General features: G+C 39.0%; 1 protein-coding gene across 3 annotated transcripts in view; it reads right to left on the minus strand.

Moving 5' to 3' along the window:
• The window catches only part of mmp17.S (matrix metallopeptidase 17 S homeolog), a 75840-nt gene that overhangs the window by 37713 nt on the left and 17139 nt on the right, over nucleotides 1–20988 (minus strand). The window contains exon 1 of one of the 3 annotated variants that reach the window (XM_041580324.1): nucleotides 5220–5464. The exons of the other annotated variants lie outside the window; for them this stretch is intronic. The gene's annotated coding sequence lies outside the window, so the exon portion shown is untranslated. Of the gene's footprint in view, nucleotides 1–5219; nucleotides 5465–20988 lie in introns of those variants that run through there. 3 annotated transcript variants of the gene reach the window in all.

Here is a 20988-nt window from a genome sequence, read left to right on the forward strand (position 1 = left end):
TACCATTTTGTTCATCTGTGCTTCTTCTGCTGCTGAATTGTGTGCAAGTGAGTGTAATAAATAAGAATTCTAAAGCTGAACATGGAGTTATTTTCAGGGCTCTGGAATTGATGCAATTCAAAATCTAAAAAGGTTGGTTATAACTTGTACCAGATTTGTGAAGAGGATTATGTGCAATTGTGTCTGATTTGACAGATCAAGCACAATTGCAATTGGAAAAATCCCCCACATGGTCGGAATTAACTAAAATTCTGAATACACTGCATCAGGGGTAATAAAATGGCAATTTGTGTGCAAAAAATTGCTCTGCAAGTTTGTTTGTAAATGAACCTTTGAATATTTGCCATTATATTATATACATCCAATAATAAAACAAAATAAGTTGCCTTTTGCTGTCCTTTACTAAAATTTTCCCCAAAACACATTTATTCCATTTCCTGCTGATAACTTTCCTAGGCTGTGCAGGTAGGGTTGTCATCATACCAGCTGGGATGTCCTCTATGGGGTGGCTGGCAAAGTGAGGAATGAGCCATGATGGAAGGGGTTGGGGGGGATATGGAGGTGTGGAGGTGGCATAATGGGCAGGTAGGCAGGCAAATTCTGGATGGAATGGAACAGATTAAAGGTAAGACAGACATAGGATTGGGAAGGAATATGCAACTACAAATACATTGGTGGTAAATTTTTAATACCAGCCATGGCATTGGCAGGTATTTTTCTGTCTATGCCAGGTTGCAACCCTATGTGGAGTAGAGTATGCACCCCTCAGCACTTCGCACTGTAGGGTGCCAACCAATGAGCAAGTAGGCACACTGTACAGGGAGCTGAATTTTATCTTTGGGAAGCTTCAATAAAAGTATAATTTTAAAAGATAAGTGTTTTTTAGCCAACATTGCAATCAGGCACCATATATTATTCATTGTTGGACAATGAGTGTGATTTTAAAATATGCATATGTCAACTTTAAGATAAAGGCAGAAGGCAACATCTGAATATTTCTCTTTATTATGCTAAATTATTGTATTATTCACATGCAGATTCTACTTGCTATTACATGACATCTTATTACACAAAGAATTAAGCTGCCAGACCCAAGCAAAACTGCTCCTTTCCAAATGAATACAATTGCAGCCTTATGTCCAGTCCATCTTCACCATTACACTAAGCAGGTGAGCCACTGGGACTATGCCTATTATACAAGTGAAATAAAAGGGCTGATCATACAAATCATAAAGCTGGCTTGCTATCCCCCCTGGAGCCAGAGGTAATATTCATTTTCAGCAGTTCTCGGTTATTTAAGAGTAAATGTTTTCCAAAGAGAGAGAGAAAATGGCACACATTTGTTTCAATACCAGCAGCAACAGCAGCTCTGCTCATTATTTTCATAAGAACAAATGATTTGGAGAATAAAGTCATTAGTGGGTCTAGTACATCTGTTTTTTTACCTGCGAAACTGAGATTCCTTCATCCTTCTCATTCAGCCATGACTGTAACCTAAAACCCCATCATCACCATTATCACTGTTGATTTATATAGAGCTAGCAATTCCCGCAGTGCTTTACAATACTATAATTACAACCAGGGGACTTATATTAAATTAATAAAAAAGGTTTATAGAACAGTAGGATCCACAGATCCTTTATGTTTTCTCAGCGCAAGAGCTGGATATTCCTATTTCAAAGAGACCCATAGGCTGGTGACTTTTTGTGTTACAAAATTATTTACACTTTTTAAACATTAAAATAATGTAAAGCTAGTTACTGCTCAGGGAAAAAATACATAAATACTAACATATTTGCTTATGAAGGGTAGACTGTGGGGAGGGGGACCCAGGGGGCCTGACCCCCCCCCAACTGTGGGGTCTGCTGAATGGTAAGTCCTCTCTCCAGCCACTTTGCTGGCTAAGGCTAGTGACCTTTCATCAGCTTTTCACCACATGCATTTTCTACAGTTTGGGGTGACAGTGATGAGAAATATCTGGCCAATATGTATCCAGTTCATCACTCATTAAATATCAATATCTAACAATGAATCAAGGTTGCTACACTTGCTATGTTAGTAGGCTTAAAAGGTAGGGAATGGATGTGGCCTTTACACTTGAGAAAAGGTCCACTGTGCTCTGTCATTTTAAAATTACCAGTTGTGTTATAGTGTATGTTATAGTTGTGTTATAGTGAGTACTGTGACGGTGTGCACTTTATCCACTTCTGTTGGAGATAATAGCTTGAGCAGGGGTCACAATCCCTGTGTGGTCAGATATTGCAGTTATTTTCTTTACAATTTTTCACTGCTTTGTACAATTTAGTTTTATCAGGGGCTGTAAGGTTTTGGGGCATTGGAGGAAACTGAAGTGCCAAGAAGAAACAACAAAAAACTCCTTGCCTTTCCTGGCTGTATTTAACATTTTATGCAAAAGATTTTTATAAGCTTCTTTCAAAAGACATTAAATATTATTAGCTGTTATCAGAGTATTGATAATAAACATCGATAGAACACGACCCAGAAGTTTCTTCAAAGAACAATGTGATATCTTGTTTCCTTGGCCAGAGAGCTGTACTAAGCGCTTCACATTTACTGCTTATGTTCCCTCTTAGCACGCAATAAACATTAATGTTCCCATTAACATCTTCATCATAGCTTAGTTTTACATAGCCTTCCACCTGTACCTATTAGTTCAAGACATTTTTCCAGCCTTCAAGGCCTTTGTACAAGATGTCCTTGGTAAACAACATCCCTCCTACGCTGAGAGAAAGAGAGAGAGAACTACATTAGGTATAAACAAGACATGTGAAAGACCCTTATTAAAATGTGGTTACTCTGCCTGAATATGATTCATAATGCTCAGGAAAGTATAACTATATTATTCGTTTGCTATAGACACGGGGGCGAAACTTCATTAACATACTTACACTTACGTCAGTTTAAATATGACAGCTACATAAAGGTCATATGTCTTTATTAGTGAAGTTGCTGGAAGTAGCCACTTATTATTAAAAATCTCCAAGGAAGCAAAGATAGACATTATAGATCCTCCATCATCCTAATCATGTGCCTACTCTAAAACAAAAAAATAACATATATGTTATTTAAAGTGTAAATAACATATATTTAACTGTTACAACTTGTAAACATAATCCCACATTAAACGGGTTGTTTACCTTTAAATTAAATTTACTATGATGGAGAGCAGTGTCGGACTGGGACAACAGGGGCCCACCCAAAAACCTGGGACAACCAGGGGCCCACTCTCAGTACTATTATTCTTCCTCTCCCCACTCAACCTCTATTCTCCTAGTGTCTTTTCTTTACATATTATAATCTATTATATGAAATATGCCAAATGTTTAACAGCATGAGGGCCCGCTGACACCTGGGCCCACCTGGAGTTTTTATGTTATCCCGGTCGGCCATTCTGACACTGATGGAGAGAGTGATATTCTGAGAAAATTTGGTTTTCATTTTTCATTATTTGTGATTTTTGAGTTATTTAGCTTTTCATTCAGCAGCTCCCCAGTTTGTAATTTAAGCAATCTGGATGCTAGGGTCCAAATTACCCTAGCAACCATGCATTGATGTTAATAAGAGACTGGAATATGAATAGGAGAGGGCCTGAATAGAAAAATGAGTAGTAAAAAGTAGCAACAATAATGATACATTTGTAGCTTTACAGAGCATTTGTTTTTAGATGGGGTCAGTGACCCCCATTTTAAAGCTGGAAAGGATCAGAAGAAAAAGGCAAATCATTTAAAAACGATAAAAAAAAATAATGAAGACCAAGGTTGCTTAGAATTGGCCGTTCTATAACATACTAAAAATTAACTGAAAGGTGAACCACCCCTTAAATATATGAAAAAACGTACAGGATTTGATGTCACTGACACAATAATGTAAACATCAGGTAAACATGAATGGTTCTTTCTGTAGAAGACCCCTTTTCACTTGTTTCCACCTAATATTTTAACAATGTAACAAGGGTTGAAAAGAAGATCATATTTAATGTCTCTCTGGGTTTCAATCTATTTTTAATAACTTGCTTTAAGTTTAAGAGGTAAAAAAACATTTTAGACCATAGCAAACAAAAGGTGTTTCCCACATCCATAGGATCACATTGATGTGGTTCCTTATCGTGCACTTTTTTTTTTTTACAGGTGATAGCTTAATAACTAAACTTCACGTTAGTTAACATTTTAGAATATGGTCATATGCTTTAACACAAATTACAGTATTATAAATTGTCAATCCATTAAGAATAATCAACCTTCCAAAATTTAAATGATTGGGTTAGAGGTTTGTATTCTTTGTAAAACTCTCTATTTCAGTTGTAACATACCGTATATACTCGTGTATAAGCCGACCCGTGTATAAGCCGAGGTACCTAATTTTGCCTACAAACACTGGGAAAACATATTGACTCGCGTATAAGCCTAGGTTGAAAAATGCAGCAGCTACTGGTAAGTTTTCCTAAATTTGGTCACAACAAAAATCTAATTAATGAAATGGCTCACTACATTCTTTACATACCTCTTACTCTGGTCTCTGAAAAGCAAACAGCTCAGCTGCTTCATTCATTTGTTCTTCCTGCTTCTGTCCTGCTTGCTCAGCCCTTTAACCCCTCCCTTCAGAATTGTCACTGCTATCCCACAGCCACAGTCCTAGAGGGTATTAACCCCTCTGCCACTACCCTTTAGTCTCATAAATGACTGCTGTTCTGCAAGGAATTCCATTAAAGGGGAATTCAACCTTCCACACATTTTCTTGCAAACCCCAATTATGAATTGCCAATGAGGGCCCCAGCTGAAACACTAACTCAGCATGGCACTTACCCTAACAGTTCATATCTCACCCCTCCTGTCTCCTTTCACATTCATCCTTCCTAAGGCCTCCGTACACAGTTCACATATCTCCTTCCTTCCCCCTCAGGCGTCAGCCCGCACCTCTCACTTCTTGTACAATAAATATCGATGCCTTCTGCTACTCCGCAGAACTTGAGAGGGCATGCTTTGCTGTACTTAAATTTCTGAAAGCGAGGCTAATGAATGAGGAAGGTGGAGAGATATATTGTACGAGAGGTGAGGGCTGAAGTCTAATTTATGAGGGCTGGGGGGGGATTAAGGACAGATGTTATCGGAGTACAAAGGAGGAAAGAAAGTAAGGGGAGTGGGCGTTGCATGCTGCTGCCTACCGTAATTAGCTGCACTCGTAGAAAAAAAATCCGGTACCTGCAGGCGGCGGATCAGCCTGTCCCTCCTCTGTGTACGTGGGAGGCTACTGCTGCTGCCGACACCAGGTCCAGATATCACTTCCTACACTCCCTACATACCGTATACCGGTACATGCCAGGACGCGCCGCTCCTCAACGTGATCGCGCAAACAGTGCGCATTCATACTTCCGCCGTAAGTCACGCTTCTGCACGTCTTCCTTTTCATCGACTCCCAGGGGCGTGCGCAGAGAGAAGGCAGCGGGAGAAGGCAGCGGGAGAGGGCTTGGCACTCACGTGTAAGGTACTGACTCGCGTATAAGCCGAGGTAGACTTTTTCAGCACATTTTGAGTGCTGAAAAACTCGGTTTATACGCGAGTATATACGGTAACTGTTATCATTGAAATCATACAGATACACACTATTTAAAATTTGAGTTTTTTAAACCAGCCTTGTCAGTGCAAGAACTAGAGGTAGGCAGAAGAGGATTATACCTAGGGTGCAATGGTGTGTGTGGGGTGGGTTGCTAGGCACTCACCTCTTCTGCCTGCCAACCGCTAGTTTGGGTTCCTGAATCACTTGCTGCTGTGGATTTAACTCAATGGAGAAGAGTGAATTGGAGGGTGCCCTTGTCATTTGGCCCGGCACTCAGCATGGCGGTGTAATGGTTATCATTTTTGCCTTGCAGTGTTAGGGCCAGAGGTTTGATTATGTTCTCTCTGGGTATCCTGGTTCCTCCATATTGTGTAATAATTTCATTGTCATTGGACTGGGAAGTATTGAACTGCATTAAATATCCTTCTTCTTACTTTTTTTCAGCAATCACGTATGCATCTCTAACTTGATAATTAACATAATATCTATATTCCAGTCTGACTTTCATTGTTCCATTGTTATAATATTCATTAGTTGCTTCTATGTGCATGCCATGCAGTAAATGGACATCTGGGATGCAGGTGTTAAGCAATGTACTCCCTTTTGTAAACTCTTGATCACTCTCCCTCCCCCTTGAGCCACATCACCCTTCTCCCAGCATCTAAGTATCCCCAGTTCCAGGCAACTCTGCCAACGGATCGAAAGCAAAATCAATATGAGGTAGGAAGGATGCCTGTATCCGTACTATAGTAAGTCCTCACAAATAATTGTATGAGACACCCAAGGCAATGAAAATGATTACAGAGAATCTACCAGCAGAAATATCTTACAAATTCATTTCCCAAAAGCATTGTGCTGTGTGGGGGGAAAAAAACCCAGCAATATGCAGCGTCTGTGCTAGAAGCATGTAACAGATATATTGATTCAAAATGGAGCATGAAAAGCAGCAAATACCTTTTGAGCCAAATATATTGCACCCTTTCAGTACCGGAATCCTTTGTAGGACATGATTCAGTGCTCACTACAGGATTGAGAGGGGTATAGGATTGAGAGGGGTATAAGTGTTAAATGCTACCATGAGCCGCTGTAATCCTATCCTAAGATGTCTGGTTTCAAGTGGCTTCTTTATTGAGCCAGATGGTTAAATGTTCTTGGCAGTGTATTCTCAGACTAGGGAGCCATCACCTGTTACCAGCAGTTGCTCTCCTAGGGTAGACTACTCTTTGACACTATATTGATTACTTTATATGAGATTGTTCCCCCAGGAGTCACTTATGTTGTTTTTCCTTAATTGGGCATGTGACGGGGCTGACAAATATTACAGAAATGAATTAATGAGCGCATCATATGGGAAATGTAACCATAATGGCATTAAAGAATGTTAGTGGAAAATTAACATAAACATTTTTCAAATCACAAACAGCATTAAAATGGCATTTTCCTTGGAACATTAGTGAGTATTCCTATGGTCATCAAGGCCACCAACAGATCAGAAAAGAAAATTCCAGAGGCACACAGGACTAATTGCAAGCAAAATTGCCTTGCGTATTTTATGCGGAGTGCAGCATTTCGGGGTCACGTGACCCTGAAACGTTGCACTCCGCATTAAACATGCAAGGCAATTTTGCTTGCACTTAGTCCTGTGTGCCTCTGGAATTTTCTTTTATGAGCATCATATGTGAGGTGGCCAACCACTACCTCAGCACACCAGGTATCTGTGACTTTGTTTAACTTAGGGTGTGCGAGAGCCGACTTTCTTGCAGCACCAACAGATCAGGCCATAGGAGGTATCTGTTGGGGTATATATCTATCCATTAAACTAACCTTCTGGAAATATGATTTAGGCCTTGTCCACATGTTTCGAAGTCATGAAGCTCAAAATTGTATCTAACAAATCAACCTGCCCAAAGAGCACTAAAATCACTTAAGCAATAAACTATTAATGTTTTCTGAAGCTGTGTCTGAGCCAAGCCTGTAAAATATTTTATTAAGGGTATAGTCAGCTGAAAAGGACATGAATGGAACAAAACAGAAGGATTTTGTAGATATTCTGCTCATACAATCAATGAGGTTTATCATATAAATAGTAGTTGTTCACACAAAAATAGTGCAGTCAATAAGCAGATTTCCTACATTGGTTATATTCTACACCCCATAAAGAGCTGGGAGCAGAATGTCAGCCAGTGAAAGTGGGAAGCTACAGCATTTAAATTAGGAACCATCTAGGAGCCACAAGTGTTTCTTCAGAAGAATATATGCTGACAGCAGCACTGTGAGCCAAGAACAGCAACAGAATTTGGTTTGTACCTCAAAGATTAAAAATGCCTGGTTTAAAAAGTGGTGAAGCCAGGGACAGAAAAGTCTTGCATCTAGTCTTGCATCTACCTATGCAAGACTACACAATAGTACTAGAGTAGAACTCCCCACCTATGTTCTTGAATAAGTAGACTTCTTTGTATTTCTCCATTTCTTAAGAACATGTTAATGAAGCATTGTTTTTTCCTTCATGAACATCAAATGCAATTATAAATATTATAGGTGATACCAAAGGACAGTAGGACAGTTGGCAGACACTCAATGAGCACATTCAAATCAGACCTGTAAAAATATCTGTAAAAGCAGAATATTGGTCTATAGGCTGTATTAGACGTTGTACAATAACCAATATTCTGTTTTTATAAGCCTGGTTTAGAGTTGCTTCTTCAATAACTGAATACTATTGGGCAGGCACTGAATTATGCTTCCCTTAGCGATATTTTTTACTTTTATTTTTTGGTGATTAACTGCATATACTGTATTTAGTTTATTGTCTTAATGTATAGTTGAAAGCTTATTTGCATTTGTTCATAGGCAAGGTACATTCTGTAACACCAGATATAGATATCAGATTTATAAAATGTGAGTTTATTTGCAAAAAATTGCATATTTCAGGGTACATGAAAACAGATCATTAATCATAAATAAGTTACTGAAACGTGTCTTCATAGTTATCTATTCTGACCTGAGACTGATGTACAGGTGCGTTCATTCCTTACAATGTTATAGCACTCTGTGTTAATAGACTCTACACTTCGTTATTATTTATGTTCTCATAAGATGACCACAATCAAGACACTTTGTGGGATGTAAAACAGGTAATTGTTGTATCAGGGGTTGCAGTGCTCAAGCTAGCATCCATCTGACAAAGAAGTGGAAATAGCTAGCCTTGAAGCTTATAACCTTGCATGCCCCGCTTGGTCAGCAGGAGTTACAATAATGCATTTTCTTTATGCTTTTTCTCAGCCGCTGGCTCCGATCAGTGCTGTGTTGAGTACAAAGGAAATGCAAAGCAGCCCTAAGGCTGTAGGTATTTGAGTGACAGCTCTGCTCTTCCAAACTCAACTGGCAGGGTGCACAGGTGGGTGAGCTCTGTAGGGGTGGCTATTACAGGACCTAGGATGAAAGGTAATTCAGCATTTTTGCTGTGGGTATTGATGGTGCGGAATAAAGGGAGAGAGACAGTTATAAAACTGTCAGCACGTTATATGCAACTTTCAAATTCACATAAATTCACCAACTGCACACAGCTGTAAGCAATGTCATTTGCTGCCAAAACACAGAAGAAAATGAAACGATTAGTAGGAATCCATATCCAGGCCAATAGTGATTTCCCTTTTCAAGGACTGCTTTGCTTTACATTCAGGAGATCTGGGGAAAACACACATGCACTTCTCTTGGGGTGTGAGATGCATAAAATACAGCGGGTGTTTAGTTTGGCACACACAATGAATTAATGTTACTTGCTTGTTTCCCTTTGTTTGCTCGCAAATCTGCCATCTAAAGCACTTTTAGAGAACAGGGGGCCCAGGTAATGCAGCGAGGGTGCAAAAATGTCAATCAATATCAATCTGACAGAACCGCTAGTATAAGAAGTACCCTACAGGCTTTTATTCTTGGCAGAAGCTATAGATCATTAACAAGGAACACTGCAGGCTGGAAAATCATTATATATATATATATAAATATAAATATACAGTATATAATAAGGTGTTGTTATAAAATGTAAGTTTATATACTCAATTAATGAAGGCCAATTTCTAAAGGGACTGCGGTAACAGCCAATGGTCTCTTGAGTAAAACCCTTAGAGGCAGATTTAGTAAAGGGTGAAGTGGGCACCGCTAGTGAAAATTTGGTAAAAATCCCAGGGACATCGCCAATTTACTAACAGGCATAGAGGACAATTCGCTAGCGAAAGAGAACATCATTAGCGACCTTTCGCCAGGTGAATCTTCAGTCAGGCGAACGATTGTTACTCCACAAATTCGCTAAAGTGCAAATTTTACAGAACGTTACCTCTTTCGCCAGTGTTTCCATGTTCAGCTTATACCCAGCGAACTAATAATATGAAGCTACATCCTCCTGAATCTTATGTCAGTGACATCATATCCTGTATGTTGAAAAGTTATTAAAATGATAAAAAACAATGTTTTTTTTATATTTTAAAGTCGGATTGTCTTTAAAAGGTGTAACTATTACAAATTTTTGTTTTAACTATTTGAGGGGCATGCCACATTTGTTCTAGGGAGGGCTCATGTCTAGGGCTTTAGAGGATCTCTTTTGTCTTTTTTTTTGCTTCCTTGAACATTTTTAATAATTAGTGGCCACTTCAAGCATTTGCACCAACATATCTAATAGACATATATATATATATATATATGACCTATATGTACCTGCCCTATTCAAATTGACCTAAGTGTACTATTGAAGTTTCACTAGGCAGATACGAACAATAGTGAAGGTTCTCTATGAAATGCTCACAATGGTGAATTAACGCTAGGGAAACTTCACCTGCATTCGGCTGTTAAGACACAACTTTGCATTTTAGTGAATTAGCGTAGTAGTAACGAATTTGCACCTGCCAAAGTGGCGCGAAGTGTGGAGAATCCTTTGCAGGCAAAAATTTGCCCTTTAGTGAATTTTCCCCTTTTTATTAGTATGAAGATGTTTTATAAAAGCTGAAGGTGTGCAGCAGTGATGCCCGACAACTATACTGTCCCTTTATGCTGTACTGGGATTGACCAGGAAATATTTTATAGGCTGCTCAGATATGTCTATATACCTGTGCATGTATCTATTTGAGTTTAAGTAGGTTGACTGTTGCTGGTGTAAACTGATAAAATATTTAATTCCCCTTGTGGATTGAATAGCACAGAATAATCTGATAAAAATATAGCCTTGAGTTCATGACTGTGTATAGCCAATTTCCTGAAAACAAAGAAACAAGGAGAAAACAAGGAGAAATTCTCCAACTCTTCTCTCCCTCTTGTGCCCCCAGTGTGCCTGTTCTTTGATCACAATCTTTTTTATCTACCCACTTTCCCACTCCCACATGACTGGACCTTTTTGTGCCCTGAGCAAGAAGTGGCAGAATTAAAAAGAAAAAAAATGAGGCCAAAGAGAAGGCAGAGGTTCTGGGAAGGTTTGAAAAATATATGGGGGGGGGGGAAGGGAGGAGTGAGGTGACAAATTCAATGAACTGCAGATAATAAAACTGTCAGGAGGGGGAATGATCAGAGAACTGGCGATTGTGATTTTCCTCCTCCCAGTTACTGTATGCTTGAAACGTGTGGGGAAGTTGCTTAGGTACAATAACTTTCTCTGCTGGTGTAGCCAGAGGATCCTTGCTAATTAAGTGACTCGTATCTCCTGTGTTTCCTTCTTGCTTTCTACTGATTTACATAGTAGTATTGTCCTCTCACCTAGACTAGCCTCAGCAATGAAATTATATTGTCACAGAGGAATCAGTATTAGGGAATGCTAAAGATTCTTGCTTTCTACTGATTTACATAGTAGGAAATGAAATGAAAGAAAAAGTCAATTAGCTGTACTCACAATAATAACAATAGTAACAAACACTACGGTGTCACTTACTGTGACCCTGGATGCAAGCACTAGAACACTATGGGGGGAGGTGCAAAATGGTACCCCTTAAAGAAGCACTTGCATCTGGGGTCATGCACTTCTAAGCACATAAAAAACCTGGTGCAGCTGGCAGATGCAATGTAGCCCTCTCTTTAGCACTTGCCATAGGCATATGATGCACACGTTAAGGGATGGTTATGGGGTAGAATTTCCCTGCTTCCTCTCACGAAATACATACTACCAAATACAAGCAAGCTAAAGAAGCAGTCTATAGTGATTCTATAGGGATTAGCAAATCTATAGGCACACCATCAGTAAAGGACTACAGGGACAGGGTCAGGACTAGCAAGGCTTTGAAAACCATAGTTGGTGGGTCTCCAGTTTGCAAACTGGGCTGGACACCTATACGGCAATGTTGAAAGAAAATACCAGCAACATATCTGTGAAATGCAGCACCCTGCACTGCTACTGTATAACTTTTGAGGCTGTGTGTGCAACAGCATTAAACTTGTAAAGATTATGGGCATGTGAATGTTTTAAAAAGTCCCTAAGTTCATCTGCAATGTTTGTGTGGAGCTCCAATGAAATAACATCTAACATGTTCATTTCCACAGCTGTTTAGACAAGGGGTAAAGCAGCCTCATCTCACTAATGCCAATCATCGTTTCTGCCCAACGAGATCAAAGATGAAAGTGTCATTGAATACGAGCTTCAACAAATTAGCAAATATCTTAATTTAAACACAATTTAGACTAATTCTACTCCTATGTCATAAAGATTTCTAGCTTCCACTGCCAATATTAGCAATGTGTTCCAAATCTCCTATTGGTTGACAAGGATTTGGACGAAGTGGTGAGGTTTTAAGCTGAAGAACAAAGCCTTGTTAGACAGCTAGATCAGTAGCCAAGATGAAAGCAGTCAATACCCTACAGCGCGAGGATGATCTAACAGCCGCCTCTCACTCCGCCTAACATTCTTATTTTCATCTCTGGCACTGCTGTCAGATCTGCATAATCCACATCAGTCAGGAAACACAAGTATTATCTGGATTTAAGTATCTACACATAACTCAGTCTGCTATACACAGACTGTGGGGGATTACTTAATGGTTAGCATTAAAGATGCCCCTTGATTTTTTAGAATTGTTTTATTTCTTTGATTGCTTGAAATAGGAAATATTTTGCCAAGCTTGAGAGTGGCAGCAATACATAGAGGGCATTAGGAACCATGGGAAATAGGTGCTTAAACCTGTCAAGAGTTAGATAACTAGATATAGGGTACAGAGAAGAACAATACCATTATAGCTGTTGCTTTTGACTGTCATGGGAAGCAATATGCAATAGTATATAGCATTTTGTCAATGTCGCTTTAGCCAATAAATAGTATATATTAATAATAAAATGTCTAATGCTTTAATCATTTACTAGCACATGCTAACACACCAAAAATATTGTTGGGCTGAGATACACAAAAAAAACCTCTAGACTTGTGGGATGATTTCTACAATATCATAGGGTTATATAGGGTTATATATCATAGGTTGTATACTCCGACTAATATGTAAGAGAAGAAGAGATACGTATTCTGTTGTTGCTGTGCTTAAAGAAGAAACATGTCAACTAACTTCTGTCCTCTTTTCTAACACCAAGAAACTTTCCCTTTCTAGAATTTTCTCCCAATTGTCAGTCCAGTTGGCAGAACTAACCAGGAGCTAACACTGTTGTTTCAGTCTCATACAATTTAAACTTGTTAACATCTTGAAAACTAGAAAAAATGTCATGTAAATTGCAAAACTGCTCAGAAGAGCAAAACGTTGTTTAAAAATATTTTTTTCTCGTGCTTATTCATGTACGATAAATGTTTTCAAGCTATACTAAATAACTTCCCAATTTTGTCTTAAGATTTTTCCAAACAAAAGAATTTAACAACTTTGAGCTGGCAAAAAAAACCCCAAAAACATTATAACCTATGAAAAGAATTTTATGATCGCCCCTCTTGAATAGACGGTACCATAGACACTGCATATGCAAATTAGGATTTACATTCGGTTCAGTATTTGGCCAAATCTTTGATAAGGGATTTGGCTGAATTCAAAATAAGTGGATTCGGTGCATCCCTAATTTTTTGCATGCGTCTCCCCTGTTTTGGTAGATAATAAAGTTGCTGCCAATAACAGCAAATAGCCAGAAATTGAAACTTTTTGTTAACATCAGAGATGTTAAGAAGTGAATACTAATTTCTTGATAAATCAGCCCGTACTGCTACCACCAGCCTCTGCCAGACTGTGACACAATAGATGGTAATGTGAGTAACTGGCAGAATTGCCTGGCAGGGTAAGTCATGGGCACTGCTGTTTGCACAGTTGGCAGCTGGTTATCCTCCTGGTTGATAAGGCACTGTGTTCAGCAAGGAGAAAAGACATCTGTGCATACTGTACCTAAGGATGATTTAATCTGATGTTCTCAGAAAAAAACATAAAAAAAGCAGGTTTACTTAATTTAAAAAGAAAAAAACCCCACACACTCTCACAATATATATATTCTAATAACATTCTAGGCAGCAACAAAGAAAGTGGAAAAATATTCAATATAAACAGTGCTTTATTTTTCACAGGCGGCAATAAGCAAACACAACTTCAAACAAAATAGAGGGATATATTACTTTCCTGTACTTCTGACACTGTAGAAAGCTAAAACAGAATAGAAACCTCTTCATTCTCTTCAATAAATAAGAGTATTTCTTCAGGAAATTTAAAGTAGGGAGTATAGTTTTTAAGCAAATTAAAATGACTCCTTGGTTTTAATGCCTTTGCAGCAGGTTTATAAAGCAGGACATTAGATTATTTAGTAATCTGTTGGTTTTCTCCAAAACTCAGAGGCTTGGGGGTCACACATCCTCGTGGAAAGATTAATGAGAGAATTCCATTCTAAAATGCCCTTATTGAACTCTCTTATTATAGGGACAGCCCTATCCTAGACAGAGATATACTATAGGGATAATCTGTGAACATAAATCAGTTGGCTAAGTGCAATTCCTAGTACAGTTGCCATTTTTGTACCCACAGTGCAGTGCTTTCCCATAATTCCAGCAAAATTGCAGTCATCAGGGAGAGAAGAGCCTCAAGCAACTGTGGACAATGCTTCAAAACTGACACAGCGAATGTCATAACTACATATTACTGGGCCACACTGCAAATTATTTTTCTGGCCCCCAAAATATGTAGAGCAGGGGTGTCCAATAAGTAGATGGGGATCTACCAGTAGACCTTTAGCTGGTGATCAGTAGATCTCAAGACACTGTCAAGGAACAGCTTGCCTAAATTATCCTCCTGTTTCATTCTTTTCATTCAGATATTTAGTCTGTCAAGGTTACATAAGAAATCATTGTTTTATAAATCCAATAATATAAATTCTCTTATAAATCAATATACTGTAATAGTTAAGTAATATTTTCCATGAAACAGAATGCTAACAGTAATATTATTGATGTAGATCATAATGGGACAGCATCACTTAAAGTAGACCCCACATTACTAAAGTATGGGCACTCCTGATCTAGAGGTTGACTTGTGTTACGAATATTTATTCAATTTATATATGAATTAGGGCCTTGTGGGGCCTCTAAACATCCAGGGCTCTCTTGCAGCTGCTTCCTCTGTAGTTACACCCCTGGACACAGCTGTGCTTGTAATTTGATGCAAATCAGATGCAAACAGCACAGAAAAATGTGTAATGGTGTTTGGTGTCATTGCTGGCATCTGCCATGCAACCAATTCTTTTGTGCTGCAGCAGTTGACACAGAAGAGGAGAAGGCCCAGATTTGTGGAAAGGGTACCAAGGCCCGGGCCTAGGGTAGCAGGATTTTAGGGGGGCGGCATGCTGCTCAACCAAACCCACATTTTTTCAGAAACACTGGGGATACACAAGTGATATGATAGTTTTTTAAATATCCTGTGCACCAATACCCATTGATCTGGTCCCAATGACCAAAATTTGCCCAAATAAAGGGAAGGGGGGGGGCAATGAATGGCAGTGGGCCTAGGGGCGCCCGTTATGTAAATTCGGCCCTGAGCAGGAGAATGTCAAGTGCAATTATACAGTGCAAGTGTAAGAAAATTACCTGAGTCGCGGCGGCGTGGACGGCCGCCACGCCGCCGCGCTCCTCCGTCGGCTTCCGGGTCCTAGTGCGCGCGCGGCGCGCATGCGCATTATTTAAAGGCGCAGGCGCGCTGGCGTAATGACGTCAGCGCGCAATGGCGCGAATTTCAAACGGTATTTAAGCCCATTCATTGGTACTGCTGGTTGCCCGTGATAGGATTTATCCTGTGGTTTTGCCTGAAGCCTTGTGCTGTTTGTTCGTGTTTATTTTGCTAGTTATCCGGTTTTTGACCTCTGCCTGTTTCCTGACGACACTCCCATCTGAATCCTGACCTGTGCCTGATACCCGACTACTCTATTGCCTGAACCCCTTCTGCTTGATACCCGGTTTTGACCCTTGCCTGCCTGACGATCCTTGCTATCTGCCTGCCTCGACCCAGCCTGTCTGACTATCCTCTCTGCCTCATCCTTGCCTGTAACCGTGATCCTCGGCCCAAAAGACTCTAGATACTTGCCGTGCCCCATTGCCTGCCAGAACTCTAGCCTTGCCCACTCATAAGTCCAGGTGGCACCCCAGTAGGCGGAGGGCCTTCCCGAAGCCCAAAAGTGGTCACACATACTGGTGAAGAGAGCTCTGACCACGGTGCTTGGCTCTAGTTCTGGTATTGGGTGCCGGCCGTGACAGCAAGTACCTTTATGGAAAAGTATTTTTCATGCAATTGACTGTGGCTAAATGCAACTGCAAAGGACCCCTAATGTCTTTGTATAGCCTTTAAATGGGTTTAGGGGCTGTTACCAACACCTTTCCCATGGTAAGTTTCTGCCTGCTCCCAGTAGGTTGCTTGTTGGAGAAGTAGAGATGAAAGAGGAGACTAGCAAGCCCGGATTTGTGGCAAGGCCACAGAGGCCTGGGTCTAAGGCAGCAAGATTTTAGGGCAGGATGCCATCCTGCTGCATTCCAATTTTGCCAGAAGCACTGGGGACGCACTGCACCTAATCCCCAATACTTCAGAGGTAGCCTGCGCATGCGAGGGGGTGGCGCGCTTGCATATGAAGGGGGCAGGTGGGTGACTCTCTGTCTTAGGGGCGCCCCAAACAGAAATCTGGCCCCTGAATACTAGACAAAGTAGAGACTACAAATTAAGACAATAGCACCTTTAAACTGCAACCAGTATGCCACAATGAGACCAAGAAAAGCTGCCTGCCCTAACTTGATTATTTAATTATTTTTTTAATTAATTAAAATTTCTACTGTGACTTTAATACAATATGCAGGCTTTTATATGCTTTCCTAAACTGCCTGACAGGGCAGGTGTGTAGATACCGCAGAATAATCACAAGTGATAAACCATTTTGCCTGTATTATAGTCAAATGCTGTATACACCCTCATATATATACGTAAAAACAGTTAGATAGTTTATCTCAATTCTTCTTTGAAGCTGCATTTCCCTAGCGAAGTCAGTAATAAAGAAATTCATCTTTCATAGTTATTGAGCTTGAATATGTGTCCATCAAGCTCAACCTTTTGCAGATCCCGTCTGCCCTCTCCAGAAAGCAGCCAAAGGAAAACTGAAATTATGCCTTGATAGGAAAAAAAACCTCTTTCCTCTTGGTATGACGGAAATGTGATTTCTGCTTGGATACCAGTGTTTATTTGAATTCTTCTATCTCTGTGCCATATATCCTTTTCAGGATTCAGCCCTTTTAAAGAAAAAATGTACTTTTACACAGAATATTACATACATTTGCAGACCTGTAAATTACCATTTCTGTTTTCTTTTTCTTGTGCCCTCTAAAAGGACGATGACCTTGTATTCATTGCACAGTCTTGTTGATGAATAAATGTCCCTGTAGAGCTTGATTGACAATGAATATGTCTGTATACAGTTTCCTAACCCTCCTAGCTCTAGATCAAGCGAGACCTGCTCTCCTTCAAAAGTCAAATATTAAAGGGACACCCATCCAAAAATATAATGCATACATTTTGCTTAAAATATTACATTGTTAATTAGAATAGACAAATTATAATGTTCAAGTGGTTTACATAAAAAGGTTGTTTTCTGTTTGCCCTTAGTAGGATCACTTAGCAAAAGGATTGAGATAACAGTTAGGGAAGCAAAGCAAACAAACCAAAACCAGTATGTATGAAAACTGGATATTTTTAGGAACATTACATTAAAAAAAGTGCAATTAAAATAAATTTTTAAAAATTTAGGAATTAGGGAGGACAGTATCAATTTAAATCCTTTTTTATTTTATTTTTTTGTTTTTCTACATATAATTGATGGCTGCATTACACAATACTGGGATGGGCAAGCCGCAAATCACAATCCGTCAATGGCCACAAACTGCCATAATGTTTTGCACGGTTTTCTTTTGTGGCAGTTCTCCAAGCAGCACCAAGTACACAAAGGGCTTATCAACTTTGTAGGACTGAATCTACAGCATGAAAATCACATCTGACTCAATTTTTGTACAACATCTTCACATAGGGACAGAGAGAGAAAATCCAGCACTTGTAACTAATCATATACATTATAGAGGGAAATGGGAAGGAAGACGGCCTGCAAAACAAATTTAAAGCATGAGAGCCCAGGCAGGGACTGGCTTCTTTCCTTTTTCACCTTCCTTTCATCAAAGGACAAACTAGTTTTGGGTTTCCTTTTTCTATGTACACATGGATTTTTAAAACTGTTTTTAAAGGGAATCTGTCATGATTTTATGCTGTAGTTTTTTATTTCTAAATAACATGATTAACATGATTACATAATAACATGAAATACACTGCAAATAATATATATATATATATATATATATATATATATATATATATATATATATATATATATATATATATATTCCTGAACCAACAAGTATACTTTTGTTGTGATATTGTAGAGTGTAGGCAGCCAAGTAGTCAAGTAATTTTGCCAAATCCTGTACTTTCAGAAAGAGCCGGCACTTCATTGTGGAATTGATTTGAGATTAGCTATTTTTTCTGCATTTTTACTATTTAGTGCTATTCTCATATTTTTCAAGGAGCTGTTATATTGTGTCAGGGAGCTGCAGGGGTTGGGTTACAGGGAGTGGGGGTTACAGGGAGTGAGTGATATCATGATATCAGCAGTTTGGAGTGACTGAAGTTTAGAGGAGGAGAAGTCACATGACTGGGGGCACATGGGACAATATGTCTAGCTCCATGTCAGATATCAAAATAAAATTTAAAGAAATCTGCTGAATTGCTTTTTTGAAAACTGGATTTCAGTACAAAAGCCTCATTGTACAGCACCCCTGTACATGGGCCAATAAAAGCTTTGGATTGGGGACAAACACATAAAAAACTAGTGGAAAACAATTTCTTCGTAGTTTATTCCCCAAATCGCTCGTTTTTTTTCAGGCCTTTTTCCAGAAAGCCTTCTAAATTTTTGCCCAAAAACTGTAAAATAGTCAGATTTTCAGGCTAATTCCAGTGTAAACCACAGAAACTTCCAAACAGGATAGGGACCTCTCGCATTGATTCACAGTATATAAAACCACGGTAGGTCTGAGATGCCGGATTTTCAGATTTAGATTTTTTCCATCCATGGGGTATAATTAATCTCGAAAAGTTTTAGGAAAAATTCAGATTTTATAGTAAAAAAAACCCTAAAATTCCAATGAGGATTAATTATACCTTAGTTGGGATTAAGTACAAGGTACTGTTTTATTATTACAGATAATATAAAAATCATTTTTAAAAACATGAGTTATTTGTTTAAAATAAATGAAATGAAGTCTGTGGGAGATGGCCTTCCAGCTTTCCGGAAAAAGGTTTCTAGATAATGGTTCCTATACCTGTACAAAGAAAAGGATTTTCACGTAATAATGCGGCTGAACCTAGCATACACTGAAAGGTCAAAATTCAGTGGTGAAAAATACAGTGCCCTACAGTATGCTTTAATGCATTCCTTGACTTAGCACATGCTAATTAGTGACGGTCATTTCTCTAGGGCTGCACCCGTGTTAAGTGTGATCAAAAGATGCAACAAAAATTGTTTTCTTTTTATCTTAACATAGGACAGGAACAATTTATGTTCTTCAGAGTAAAAAAATGGAATAGCCAGAGCTTTAATAGCCATTCTTTATATAAAATATTGGGCTCTGCATATACATTCATCTGAGCACCAAAATGATTAAAAATGTTGCACCCCTTTATCTGGACCAATAGTGCCCCTTTTGTCTGGGCAACATTGTTTTGCAAGATTTATAGGCTTTGACCAAAATAATATGCAGCTGCAATGCTACCAGTCTGCAGTAGAACTGTAAAGAACCACTTGTATATGAGCTATTTTAGAGTCAATTAAGGATAGCCTAATTGCACATAATACCTCTCCTGAATCACAATCTACTGCATTGATGCTAAAGAATTACAAACTGGGCCCTGTATCCTTGTGAATAAAGCTATCTTTGCAATGTCTTTCCTTAACAAAACCATCTTAGACAGCCCAAATCCTTGAAGATTATAAATAGTTGCCTGCTTATTACTAAACCATGATCACTGTAAGTTCTTTCAGTCTTTATATCAACTCATCCAGAAGATTTATTCACTTTATCCTATTGTCCTATGTCAAGCGAGAGCATGGTGCTTCAAAGACAGTGACATTAAACGGCAAATTAAAGCAGCTGTCAATTCTGCCTTATACATCTCTGTTGTATTTCGTAGATTATTTGCTGCTTTGCTTATTACAGTTTTTGTGTTACATCTGTACATACAATATAAGAAAGCCTACAGACACCAGATTGGAGGTCTAGGTCATATAAGATCCTCTATGAAATCTCTAGTGTCTCGTTTGGCGGACAGGACTCAACCCCACACCCCTCTAGAGTGTAATAGGGTACCAGAGATGTTTTTTTTCTTATGGAGTATGTAGTGTATGTCAAGATGCCCTACTGGAAGATTAAGATGAAGCTGGGACCCTAGGAATTATGATTACTCCACGCAGGGCTTGATCCTATGATGGATTGCTCTGGTTGTATAAGTTGATTATGACTAGGTAGCAAAGCAGCTGTAACATTTACTATAAAATTGTAAAGGGGTTACTGTTACTATTTCAGAAGATAACATACCAGTTACTAATGGCAGGTATAAGGATTAGATTAGAAGGAAGACTCAAGGGGGGGGGGAATAATATTGGTCGCTAGCGCAAAAATCATTTGCAATTCATTCACAATGTGAATAAATGAACACTTTGCACATGACATTAAGATATCGATTACGAATTTTAGAGTTTGCGAACGTTCGCAGTGTATGTAATAATATTTTGCTATCGCAAACCATTTTTTGCAACAAAATATTTAACCAAACTGTAGAGTAGGTGTTAAAGGTTCGCAATGCGCAATAAAGATTTGCAATGCAATAAAAGCCTATTGAAAAA

The sequence above is a fragment of the Xenopus laevis genome, chromosome 1S (assembly GCF_017654675.1).
Source record: "Xenopus laevis strain J_2021 chromosome 1S, Xenopus_laevis_v10.1, whole genome shotgun sequence".
Taxonomy (NCBI): Eukaryota; Metazoa; Chordata; class Amphibia; order Anura; family Pipidae; genus Xenopus; species Xenopus laevis.